This window comes from Vipera ursinii (assembly GCF_947247035.1).
Source record: "Vipera ursinii genome assembly, chromosome: 3".
Taxonomy (NCBI): Eukaryota; Metazoa; Chordata; class Lepidosauria; order Squamata; family Viperidae; genus Vipera; species Vipera ursinii.
In genome coordinates this window covers 126256894-126270632 of record NC_139516.1, presented here as the reverse complement: position 1 = coordinate 126270632, position 13739 = coordinate 126256894, and the positions used below count along the sequence as shown (strand labels likewise).

Below are 13739 nucleotides of genomic sequence, written 5' to 3'. Positions count from 1 at the left end.
TGCTTCGGACTGCAAGGATTTAAACTCCAGGAACAAATCCCGATGGAAGTTTTTTTTAAAAAAAATACTCCTCCGGGTCGGACAGGGGACCCAGGCTGAGGTCTAGGGGTAGTGGGGGGGGGGCTCGCAGACATAGATGGGCTCAAGTGGAAGCCAAGCAGCCCTCCCGAACCTGGGCTTCTGGACGGAGCAGCCGGTGGTGCGTTTCAAAAAGCAGAAAAGTTGGATTTTGAACTTTTCAGCAGCGCATCTGCACCCGCTGCTTTTATGACCGACCTGCCGTTTCCCCCCCCTCCCGGTCCTTTCCCCCGTCCAAGCGGACGCTCCAGGCTCTTTGGGGGGGACGGGCAGGCGGGGGGGGAAGGAAGCGTGCCGAGGCGCCGCTCACCTGCGATCGGCGAGTGCGCTGGACTCGGCTGCGTGTCCGGCGGAGGGTTCAGATCATTCCGGGCCAGAGCGGCTTGGCGGGCGGGGCCGTTGGGCAGGCGGCGTGGTGCAGCGGGGGAGTCAGGGCAGCTCTGCCATGGAGCAGCTGGGGTGGGTGGGTGGGGGGAGGAGGAGGAGGAGGAGGCGGAGAGGAGCGAGCGAACGAAAGACAGAGCTTCCGGTGGCTACCGCTGCTGAATATTGCAATGAGCCGCCCTCTCCCTATGACCGCCGGCGAGGGGATTTCATCAGAGCACGCAATCGGGGCTCCCCGCCCCTCGGTCCTGCCCAGATGCAGCAGCAGCAGCAAGACCACCCCCCCCCACACACACACCTCCGGTCTACCTTACGGCCCGGTGACTTGACCCCGGGGATAGATCGGAAAGAAGGCAACAGACCTTCCTGCCCCTTCGCTGAGAAGGAGCTCCAGCAATGAGAAGAGCCAAGGGGTGGGGCACCGTGGAGAGGTTAGTGGGTGGTGGTGGTGGCGGCTCTTAGATACCGCGTAGACGCAGGGGTCTTCAAACTTGGCCCTTTGATGACTGGTGGACTTCCTGGAGAAGGAAAAATGCCTGGAGAAGGAAAAATCGGCCGCAGCCTCGGGGTAGGCTTCTCCGGGGGCGCCACCGCGATTCTGCAGGTCTGTTGCCTTCTTTCCGATCTATACCCGGGGTCAAGTCACCGGGCCGTAAGGTAGACCGGAGGTGTGTGTGTGTGTGGGGGGGTGGTCTTGCTGCTGCTGCATCTGGGCAGGACCGAGGGGCGGGGAGCCCCGATTGCGTGCTCTGATGAAATCCCCTCGCCGGCGGTCATAGGGAGACGGCGGCTCATTGCAATATTCAGCAGCGGTAGCCACGGGAGGCTCCGTCTTTCATCCGCTCGCTACTCTCCGCCTCCTCCTCCTCCTCCTCCTCCTCCCCCCACCCACCCACCCCAGCTGCTCCATGGCAGAGCTGCCCTGACTCCCCCGCTGCACCACGCCGCCTGCCCAACGGCCCCGCCCGCCAAGCCGCTCTGGCCCGGAATGATCTGAACCCTCCGCCGGACACGCAGCCGAGTCCAGCGCACTCGCCGATCGCAGGTGAGCGGCGCCTCGGCACGCTTCCTTCCCCCCCCGCCTGCCCGTCCCCCCCAAAGAGCCTGGAGCGTCCGCTTGGACGGGGGAAAGGACCGGGAGGGGGGGGAAACGGCAGGTCGGTCATAAAAGCAGCGGGTGCAGATGCGCTGCTGAAAAGTTCAAAATCCAACTTTTCTGCTTTTTGAAACGCACCACCGGCTGCTCCGTCCAGAAGCCCAGGTTCGGGAGGGCTGCTTGGCTTCCACTTGAGCCCATCTATGTCTGCGAGCCCCCCCCCACTACCCCTAGACCTCAGCCTGGGTCCCCTGTCCGACCCGGAGGAGTATTTTTTTTAAAAAAAACTTCCATCGGGATTTGTTCCTGGAGTTTAAATCCTTGCAGTCCGAAGCAAGAGAGAAAGCCGCGACCTCCTCCTGCGGGAGATTCTCTGCCGGCTCCGAAGAGCTCGACCACCAACGCCGGGGCGGCAGAGGCTTCCAGGGCTGGCAGAGGTGGCGGCAGTCCAGCGTTGTTTCTCCCCTTCGTGCGTGCGTGCGTGTGTGTGTGTGTGTGTGTGTGTGTATGTGTCAGACCTGCAGGAATGGCTAGTAAAGGTGGCGGCAGTCCGGCATTTGCGTTTCTCTGTGTGTCAAGCCCCGTGGGCTCGACACACAGGAAGGGGGGGGAATGCCGGAATGCCGCTTCCCTACCAGCCATTCCCGTGGGTCTGACACACACACGCACCCACGAGGGGGAGCCCCGATTGCGTGCTCTGATGAAATCCCCTCGCCAGCGGTCATAGGGAGACGGCGGCTCATTGCAATATTCAGCAGCGGTAGCCACCGGAAGCTCTGTCTTTCGTTCGCTCGCTCCTCTCCGCCTCCTCCTCCTCCTCCCCCCACCCACCCACCCCAGCTGCTCCATGGCAGAGCTGCCCTGACTCCCCCGCTGCACCACGCCGCCTGCCCAACGGCCCCGCCCGCCAAGCCGCTCTGGCCCGGAATGATCTGAACCCTCCGCCGGACACGCAGCCGAGTCCAGCGCACTCGCCGATCGCAGGTGAGCGGCGCCTCGGCACGCTTCCTTCCCCCCCCCGCCTGCCTGTCCCCCCCAAAGAGCCTGGAGCGTCCGCTTGGACGGGGGAAAGGACCGGGAGGGGGGGGAAACGGCAGGTCGGTCATAAAAGCAGCGGGTGCAGATGCGCTGCTGAAAAGTTCAAAATCCAACTTTTCTGCTTTTTGAAACGCACCACCGGCTGCTCCGTCCAGAAGCCCAGGTTCGGGAGGGCTGCTTGGCTTCCACTTGAGCCCATCTATGTCTGCGAGCCCCCCCCCCACTACCCCTAGACCTCAGCCTGGGTCCCCTGTCCGACCCGGAGGAGTATTTTTTTTTAAAAAAACTTCCATCGGGATTTGTTCCTGGAGTTTAAATCCTTGCAGTCCGAAGCAAGAGAGAAAGCCGCGACCTCCTCCTGCGGGAGATTCTCTGCCGGCTCCGAAGAGCTCGACCACCAACGCCGGGGCGGCAGAGGCTTGCAGGGCTGGCAGAGGTGGCGGCAGTCCAGCGTTGTTTCTCCCCTTCGTACGTGCGTGCGTGTGCGTGCGTGTGTGTGTGTGTGTGTGTCAGACCCGCAGGAATGGCTAGTAAAGGTGGCGGCAGTCCGGCATTTGCGTTTCTCTGTGTGTCAAGCCCCGTGGGCTCGACACACAGGAAGGGGGGGGAATGCCGGAATGCCGCTTCCCTACCAGCCATTCCCGTGGGTCTGACACACACACGCACCCACGAGGGGGAGAAACAACGCTGGACTGCCGCCAGCTCTGCAAGGCTCTGCCGCTCCCTTCTCTCAGCAGCCTGTTCCGAACGAAGGGACAGTTCTTTTTTTTTGTTGACTTGAGTATAAGCCGAAGTGGAGTTTTTCAGCCCAAAAAGTGGGCTGAAAAATTCGGCTTATACTCAAGTATATACGGTATAAGGTTAGGTTCTCATTATAAATGATAATATAACACTTCGAAGTAAGTCTGAGTGACAGATATAAAATCATAAAAATACAATCACATTAAAATGTGTCAAGAATCTTTATTCTGAGGCATCAATGATATCTAATATATACTGTATGGAGAGCTACCTTTAAACTATTCATATTCTACCTAAATTGTAGCATTTAATACTATTATATAAGTTCTTATGATTTCTGAGCTATATCAAAGCCTTCTGGATTACTCAAAAAGATTTTACTCAGAGCTGGAACTAGAAGACAAGAGATATCAAAGACTATTTTCAAATCCCCATGAAAAGAAAATTTGCTTGAAACTGACAGCATTAGCTCAAAGAAAAAGGTGTAGCTTTCTGATTAAGAAACAACATTTTACTCCTAAGAATTTCATTCACCCTTCCTTTTTTATTTTTTTCATGACCAATATTTTCTTATTTATTTCTTATTTTAGTTATTAATCATAAGAATTTTCTGCTGGATGAAAAAATGGTTGGTGGGGCATTTTTACATTTAATATTCTCTTTTAAATGGCATGTAGATGTTGTTTTCCTCTGTGTGTCTACTGATGGCCAGTTTATCTGAGTGCCAGGTTTCCAGGAATTATTGGACTTGCTTAATCTAGGATACTCATAGTTTCCCAGTTGAAACTAGGGTTAAATCTATCCATGTGTTGTGAAATTATGGAGTTTTCATTATGTCTTCTGACTGCTGGTTGGTGTTCATTGATGTGTTCTGCTAGTTTTCTGCCTATTTGTCCTACATAGTGACTTTTACAGGCCTTTCACTGTATCTTGTGGAGGACTTCTGTTTTTTCTTCAGGGGCTGCTGGGTCTTTTGGTCTACTTAGGATGTTTTGGAGGACTTTAATTGGTTTGTGTACCTGATGATGCCATGTGGCTCTAATGATGGCTTCTGAAATATTTTTGACGTATGGCAGTGTTACGCTTTTTCACAGCTTGTGTTGGTTGTGATATATTGTGTGGGTACCCATTTCTTTTTGGAAGATGTTGTATAGATCAGAGGTCCCCAACATTTTGGGCACCAGGGACAAGTTCCATGGAGAGAGATTTTTCTGCAGACTGGTTTTGTGTGCTGCCTGCATCCCGCAGATGAGGCTTTGCTTGTTGGTGCGGCCCAGTTGCTGGCATGCTGTGGCACATTACTGGTCCACAGACTGGGGGTTGGGGACCCCTGGTATAGATTATCTGTTTCCTTTTTCTGATGTTCTGCAATATTTTCATAAAGCCTTAAAAACATATGGGGTTAAGAGGTTAATGAAACCTGTGAAATGCAAGTATTATAGTGACTGTTCTCAATTGCTAATTATTATGGAAAACTTTTATTGGGCTTTAATTTCTATGTTAGGTCTCCCGTCACTCTTGTGAAATGGAAGCCATATACCTTGCTTGAACAAATACATAAATAAATAACAAATATATTGTGTCCCAGATTTTCAGTTTAGAGGCATATGCAATTTGATCACTTTTATCAATTGTTTAAAAAAGTGTTTCATGAATCATCTTATATTTCAAGCAGAAATTCATATCACAGATAATTTGATAAACATGTCACCTTACTACTTGCAGATGGATTTCTAGAGATTAATATCATTTGTTGCTAATCCAAAGTAATTGTTGTGACTCAGGGCCAGCCTGTGGGTCCGACAGCCGGGTCCGATGTATCGGAGGACTCAGATGTGGGGGAGGAGGGAAACGAACCGGCTGATGATGATTTGGAGGCTTTGCAGAGTCCTCAGCCGGGAACCTCTTCTCAGCTGTGTGAGCCCGAGAGTGCGGAGGATGATGACCCACAGCTGGCCCTGTTCAAGGACGCCCGACGCAGGAGGCAGACGAGCAGGGACAAACAAAGAAAGGCTATGGGACTCCTCGGGAGGAGGCACAGGGAGACCACGCCCTGAGCTCTCTATAAAAGAAGTGTTTGGGGAGGGGCTGGTTGCTGAAAGCAACTTTTCCGTTTGAGAAGTCAAGCTCTTGTATTCTTGTAACAGTGTAATTAAAACTTGGCAGAAGCCTTTTGGTCTTGGACGCTTTCCAGACTCTTCTTTTGATTAGGGGTGCGAGAAGAGGGCTGGTTCAGAACAGTAATTTAAAAAACAAATAGTGAAGTTAGCATGTAAGTATTAGCTAAAACTACCAGACAACACTGAAGATACTGGATATTTTTGCTATATTTCTATTAACTAAAACTATCAAAAAGTACTGGAAGTGTATTAGTGATCATTAGCTTGAAGTTATCATATTGAAGATGAGAATATAGGGGGGTGGGGGGAGACCAATCTGAAAATATTTTTAAACCATGTCTTTTAGAATGGAATAACATAGCCTGTTGATATAATTTTTAGACTATAAGAAGTTTGTGTTCCAATAGATTCTGCAACAGCTTAAGCATTGCAAAAATACTAATTTCTTGTTTTGCTTGCTTGAGTTATGAGGGGGACAAAATCTTGCAATAGCAGAGATAACCATGGAGAACACAAGCATAGCTGATAAATGATATGCTGTCCTGAAGGTTTTCCCTCCTACTACCATTTTATAGAAAGTTAAAATTAAAACTGAATGTTTAATTTCAAGACTGAAAAAAATGAGTGAAGGAAAATAAATTTTTGAAAAAGGCATATGAGATTATAATGGATATGTTTCAGCTTTGACATCATCTATTTTCCAAATTGTCCTATACCTTTCATAAGGTTCAAAGGTGTCCACAACTCAAAGAAGATGGTTGCCATTATACCCTATTGTTTTCTCTAGATAGCAATTTTATCCTCTTATAAAGCCAGCCCTTGAATTAGAAGAGTTCAAAAGCATTTTGGGATGGCATGCATGTGCTCTGATTAAAATCAAGGGGTGCCAGAAGAATTGTGAATTTCATTGTTGCACCCTCATTGGCAAACAGCTCAGCCATTTTTCTTCAAATAGCAGGTCTTTGCCAATCAAACAAAATTCACATGTAATCCTCTGAACAACGTGGGTTCTTCCACAGTTAGGCACCAGAGACTATTGCTGGCAGCTTTCAACATAGCAAAAAGGAAGAAAAACTCTTTTGCCATGACATGGATATAAAATTCTCACATTTAGTCTGGATTCTGTTTAACAACACAGACACTGTTTATGGGCTTTTTGCCATTTGGCTGGTTCCTGTTGAGGAAAAACAAACTCTTTTCACATCAGCAAAGAACTCTTAAGTTATCATAATCACTATGCTATTCTAGAATGGTAAGACACCAGCAGATGCTAAGTAGTAGCTGGTGAGAATAATTCTTATTCACTGTTTAGTAAACAAAGCACTACCTACACTTTAACCTTGAGTTCATAAGCAGCAGAGCCTCAAATTGCAAGTTTATTTATAACTCTATTAGATTTTCAGTCAGATCAGGACTGGTGTTACCTAACAAACAAGTATTTTATATTCTGTCATTGATTAATCTACCAAGTTTGTAGAAACAATTCAAATAATTATGGACTGTCTTTGATGGTAACTAAGTCCCTAGAGACAGCCAGTTTGGTGTAGTGATTAGGGCATCAGGCTAGAACCAGGGAACTGTGAGTTCTAGTCCTGCTTTGGACCCAAAGCCAGCTAAGTGACCTTGGGTCAGTCACTTTCTCTTAGCCCTAGGAAAGAGGGAATGGCAAACCACTTCAGAAAAACCTCACAAAGAAAGCCACAAGGACATGTTCACACAGTCTCCAAGAATTAGACCCAAGTGAATGGAACAAAAAAAAAGTCCCTAGATCACATACCAAAGAAAACAAATAGTATGATAGAACATTACAAGATGGACTATCTTGCAAATAGAATTATTGCATGCAAATTGTACTAAGACTCATTGGATAGCTCTTGAGGGGACAGATGGATTTCCGGGCAAAAGAAATAGTAGTTAAAGTTGAACATAAACTTGAAATACTTCCTCACAAATTATTACTGTACTGGAAAAAGAAAGACATGATTACAGATACAACTGAAAACTGAACTAGCCACAGCAAAAAAAAAAGCGAATGCTTTTACTGCATTTTAAAAAAGAATACATGTAAGGGGACTTTATACCTAAAATAAGTTGATGAAAAATTAAAAAAAAGTTGTCTTCAAGTCACACTGAACTCCTGTGACTTCATAGATGCAGGCATTTAGTTATCTCTGCAACAATATGGAAGAGATTTCTCATTGCCTTTATTAAATTTTGGAATAATTGCTAAGCACATTTGATTTGTGCTTAGATTGTAATCCACCCTGAGTCTTCGGAGAAGGGCGGGATATAAATGGGATTAAAATAAAAAATAAAATAAAAAAAATAACAATTGTCTAATGTATGTTAATTTAACATGTACGATTACATACTCGGGAGCCCCGTAATTGTGTTCACTTTCTCTGAATATGTATATCGTTGTTTATGATTGTAAGATGTACCTTATTCTACCTGGCTCAGAGGTTTGCTTAAGAATCTTAATAAACTTTAATAAATGCTTGCCACCACACAACTTTATCTCTGCCCCAAGTTGTTTCACTAAACAACTTTAATAGCATGTTAAATATAAACAAACACACAAAGGAATTAAAATTAAGGTTTTGGTTTAATTCAGCATAAATATAACAATTTTCCAATGAAATTAATAGAATTTAAGGCAACCTAACTGGTGCATTTTGAGGGTTATATTAAGCACTTCTCTTGTCTGGTGAGGACTCATCTGTTAGAGACCACAGATGAGAAATATGCTATTTAGATCCTGATGATAGGATGACTATGAAGCAATGTGATTCAACAAACTTTTTTTAAAAGAAATGAGTAAAAATCTATTTAGTAGAAGTTAAATTTGAATCATCTGAAATATTTTCATTCCATAAATACCAGCTCTATATCTACATTAGCAGTTAAGCAACACAATCTGAAAATTACTCATACCTATAATCCCTTTTGCCTTTTCTTCTCCCCCTGAAAAGCAGTATCCATCTCCCTCCCACCCCTCATTTATATTAAATGTTATATGAAAACAGCTGAGTGAGCCAGCAGAAAAGATGCAATACAGATGCAAGGCTAGCTGTTTTGCAGCTGGTCAACCCTATGAGATGATTAGTTTCCTGGGTTCAAGAAAAAAGAAATAGCTACAAAAACCAATTAGAAAAATTCTATGTTATGTTATGTTGATAATCTTTATGAAACATATAGAATTCTAGGATTTTTTCATGCAAATTATAACTTTTATCCTACTTTTATAATATGGTAACATAATAATTCAAGGTGACAAATATACCTAATATCTATTTTCCACACAACAACCCTATGAGGTGGGTTGAGCTAAGACTGAGTGAATGGCCCCAAATCATCAAGCAGTGTTCAAGGAGTAGGCTAAAACTCACAATCTACTGCTTTCTAAGCTGGCTAGTTCTCTTAAAACTCTTATATGCCTAAAAATCTACTACAAATATCTTTGTAGTAAAAAGGTAACAGCAATTGAGAAGAGAACCTGCTACTCAGAAAAGAAACATAATACATTTAGTTTACTTTTAATCATAATAATAATAATAAGTTGGAAGGGACCTTGGAGGTCATCTAGTCCAACCCCCTGCTGAGGCAGGAAACCCTATACCATTTCAGATAAATGGCTGTCCAGTCTCTTCTTAAAAACTTCCAGTGTTGGAGCATTCACCACTTCTGGAGGCAGGTTGTTACACTGATTAATTGTTCTAACTGTCAGGAAATTTCTCCTTAGTTCTAGGTTGCTTCTCTCCTTGACTAGTTTCCATCCATTGCTTCTTGTCCTGTTCTCAGGTGCTCTGGAGAACAGCCTGGCTCCCTCTTCTTTGTGGCAGCCCCTGAGATATTGGAACACTGCTATCATGTCACCCCTCACCCTTCTCTTCATTAAACTACACATACCCAATTCCAGCAACCGTTCCCTATATGTTTTAGTCTCCAGTCCCCCAATCATCTTTGTTGCTCTTCTCTGTACTCTTTCTAGAGTCTCAACATCTTTTTTACATCGTGGTGACCAAAACTGGATGCAGTATTCCAAGTGTGGCCTTACCAAGGCATTGTAAAGTGGTATTAATACTTCACGTGATCTTGATTCTATCCCTCTGTTAATGCAGCCTAGCACTGTGTTGGCTTTTTTGGCAGCTGCAGCACACTGCTGGTTCATATTTAAGTGATTGTCCACTAGGACTCCGAGATCTCTCTCTCAGTTACTACTATCGAGCAAGGTACCACCTATACTATACCTGTGCATTTGATTTTTCCTGCCTAAATGCAGAACCTTACTTTTTTCACAACTGAATTTCATTTTGTTAGATAGTGCCCCGTGTTCAAGCCTGTCCAGATCCTCCTGTATCTTAAGCCTATCTTCTGGAGTATTGGCTATTCCTGCATATAACTTAAGAATAAATGTTTCTAAATAGTTAGATAAAATAAACATTGATAGGATGTTTAGATGCATATTAACACATTTTAATGGTATTATCGACCAATTCATAATTATTCAGGAACTATATGAAACTGAAATGGGAAAATGAATTTAATTCATGCTTTTGTTTCATTTGTTATTTAATATTTTGGGAATCCTTCTCATACAAACAATAAGAACAGGATTTAAAAAAAAACACTCAAAACATACATGATGTTAAGTGCTTACTAAATTCACTTATTTATTTTATTTTTTTATTTTTATTACATTTATATCCCGCCCTTCTCCGAAGACTCAGGGCGGCTTACAAGCTTAGCAGTAGCCTTCATTCTATGTATATGCCTGCTTGTTAGGGCTTTCACACACACCCCAAGCGGCATTATTACAAAGTCAGCTTATTGCCCCCAACAATCTGGGTCCTCATTTTACCTACCTCGGAAGGATGGAAGGCTGAGTCAACCTTGAGCCTGGTGGGATGCGAACCTGCACTAATTGCAGGCAGCTGGTGTTACTTAAGGAGGCATCAGCCCACTGCTCCACCAAGGCAAAGATCAGAAGGTGAGATTCCCTATAGCCCTCAAACAATCCCCCAACTCTCAGAGTTTTAGGCTGCAAAAGAAACAGAGGCAAAAAATCTCCTTCACCTGAATAAATTTTTCTTAAGTATCACACCAAGGTTCATAATGTCATTTGATTGATTTTTGGATCTGATTTAATGTGTTGTGTGAACCCAAATAGGGATTGGTTAACAGCTTTGATTGATTTGTAAAGCCAACTAATCACTTATTCAGTAATAATGTTTAAGCAAAAATTTAATTCACTGTATCTTGGGTTCAACATAACTACCAATCCTGGTTTATTTCTAGCCAGAGGTGAAAGGGGAAGAAGCAAATTAATTTAAAATTTTGCATGGTCTGCTTAAACTAACACTGGTAACATCAAAACATAGCTTATTTTAAGGAACACATTGGGTCTGTCAATTAATATAGGAAATATAACAACATTCTGTGAATAGGTTACTGCTCATTTTTAGATGATAGGTAAAGGTAAAGGTTCCCCCTCACATGACACCAAAGGTGCACGGAACGCTGTTACCTTCCCACCGTAGTGGTCCCTATTTTTCTACTTGCATTTTTACGTGCTTTCGAACTGCTAGGTTGGCAGAAGCTGGGATGAGTAACAGATGCAGCACTCAGGATTCGACCCGCCAAACTGCCGACCATCTGATCGACAAGCTCAGCATCCTAACCCACTGAGCCACCATGTCCCTTTTAGATGATACCGTTCCCTATATAGTATTCCCAAACATTCCACTACTATACTGACGATATACACTTTTCATTTTTTTATGTTGAGACTCAACCTGATGTTTCACTTTCTGTATGACTTAGTACAAATGGGGAAAGCTGCTGGCAAAGAAAGGTGAATCAATGACTAATTATCATGCATGATTGGGATTAGACAGGTCTGGATGGACACATTTTTAATTTCATGGATAATTCTGGAACTAGAAAGGAGGACATAATAAGCACATTTTTCTAGTGTTTATGCTTTGATTTTTTTAATAATTCAATTTTATAAATCACAGAGAAAGATTTAAGGAAATTATGAACAGTTTTAGCTATCTTAATGAATATTTAAGGAAACTGAAAAATAAGCTAGCCTGTTCCTTCATATTAAGCAAAATGAATGAGCAACAGGATTATATGTCTCTGTGTGTGTGTGTGTGTGTGTGTGTGTGTGTGTGTGTGTAAAATGCCTGTGTCAATTTCTAATGTTCAGAAAATGTATCTTTTGCAACAGAAGCCAAAATGTAGAAATGAGTTACACAAAAGTAGTACAGTACTGTATCAATTTACAAGGAGTTTTGTAGTCTTTTTACAATGTGGCCACTACAAACATCACTCTGTGACATAGCACCAGGTATCAATGCAAATTACTTCTGTGATTTCCAGACCACATAACTATTATAGATACAAAATGCCTTCATCATCATGCTCTTGCACTCAGAATATTACCAGAATATTGGCGCCACTACTATAAAAAAAGACATGCTACCTACATGAAATATTGTACCGTAACTACTCTTGGGTTCTCTGTACATATTCTGAATATCCTGTATTGTTACTGCTAAAAGAACATCACAAAAGAACACACATTAGGCCACAATTTGTTTAATCAACTAGTTCCAAAATCAATTAATTTTCAGACATATTAAAACCCCGAGTTGTTCTGATGCAAGGTTCTCAATCAAATGTGAGGTATATATTTCATGTTCCTATCCTTGGAGTTACAATGTAGCTGAAGGTAAACTGATAAAAATAAAATGGCGTTAAAATGGCCTGTACAATAATTCAGACATTAGGACATTAAGCTAAGGTTTCTTTGCAACTAAACTTTTAAATGTTTTTAAGCTTTTAAGCATATGTATGGTTTAGTTATGCTGAAAATCACTGTTGTACTTCTAAGTAATCTTGATTAACCACTGGGTTTGACTAAGCTTGGATTTCAGCAAACATCAATCATATTCAGTTGTCACAGTAAGTTTGCCACCACCGTCTGCTGAATATAGTAAACCCAACTTTCTCATTTTGGGCTCCATAGATATGGAGATTAAAATTGTATTTACTGTCAGGAGAACTTTAAAACATAAATATTAGTAAGTGAAGGATGGTTCTCTTATTCTCTCAAATAGAGCAATTTCTTTGTAAAGATGGTAGGGCAATGACCTCAAAGCAGAGTTCAATTCTTTCTCCCTCTAATAAAACAACAAATCCTACATATCAAGACAGCTTCTGTTCCAATTCACTCTTCTTTTGAGTTCTGCAGCACATAATTGGTAGGTACGCATGAAAAGATGGGGCTGTTTTAAGTACATGCCAAGAAGTATCTCTGTCAGTATTCTATATCTGAGATTAGCTGGTTTTCCTAGAACCGGTTAAAATATATGTACTGTATTTGTTTCTCAAAAATGCCATCACAGCCAACTGGTTTACTTAGGACTGATAGTTTTGGTCTTTCATGCCTGCTAGACCCCAAAAAATAGTACCATCAAGAAGTTACGTCTGCTTATTTTGTCAGTTAAAATCACATGGGTGTAGGAACTGAATTGGATACAATGCTCTGGGAGACTCCAGCTTAAAAAGGTAATAATAAATTGGAATACCAGGGACAGATGAATAATCCTAGTGAATGTGAATTTTTGGCAGGTACTGATAATTTTTTCCTTAATATTGTTTCTATCCGTAATTATTATTAAAACAGAAATCTGAAGTAGCAACAACTTTATGGATCAAGATATGGCAACTGCTTGACTACTGTAGTTTTGCCTTCAACCAAACAAGGGTCTACAAATAATGCTAATAAGCATGGGTGTTCAAAGAGGTGGTTTGCAAGGATCCACCTCTGCAATGCTTTGTGTCAGGATTCTGAAGTGCCACAAAAACACTCCAATAGCTATGATGGACTGGGGGGGAAAACTTCCAAAAAAAGAAAAGGGGGAGGGAAGGGCACAAGGAAAGAGAGAGCCCAAAACAGCAACAACTTCTTGATGTTACTATTGTTTGCAGTGGCATAGCGTGGAGGGTGCAGGGGGGCCCCGGCCGCACCGGGCGCAACATCTGGGGGGGGGGCGCATTAGATGCATTTTACATTAATTACATCAGTATTTTCATAACAAACAATACATGTGCTTAGGGGGTAAGGGTTTCTTTAACTAAATCTAGTGGAAGAGACTCGAGTGCTAAAATCCACGGGTTAGGGGGCGCAAATTACTTGCCTTGCCCCGGGTGCTGACAACCCACGCTACGCCACTGATTGTTCGGGTCTAGCAGGCACGAGAAGACCAAAA

The 13739-nt window shown here is 43.4% G+C and overlaps 1 protein-coding gene across 1 annotated transcript in view; it reads right to left on the bottom strand.

Annotated features, from left to right (window-relative positions):
• LPCAT1 (lysophosphatidylcholine acyltransferase 1) overlaps positions 1 to 13739 on the bottom strand; it is a gene marked incomplete at both ends in the record, with an annotated part of 50527 nt that overhangs the window by 35943 nt on the left and 845 nt on the right. The window lies entirely within an intron of this gene.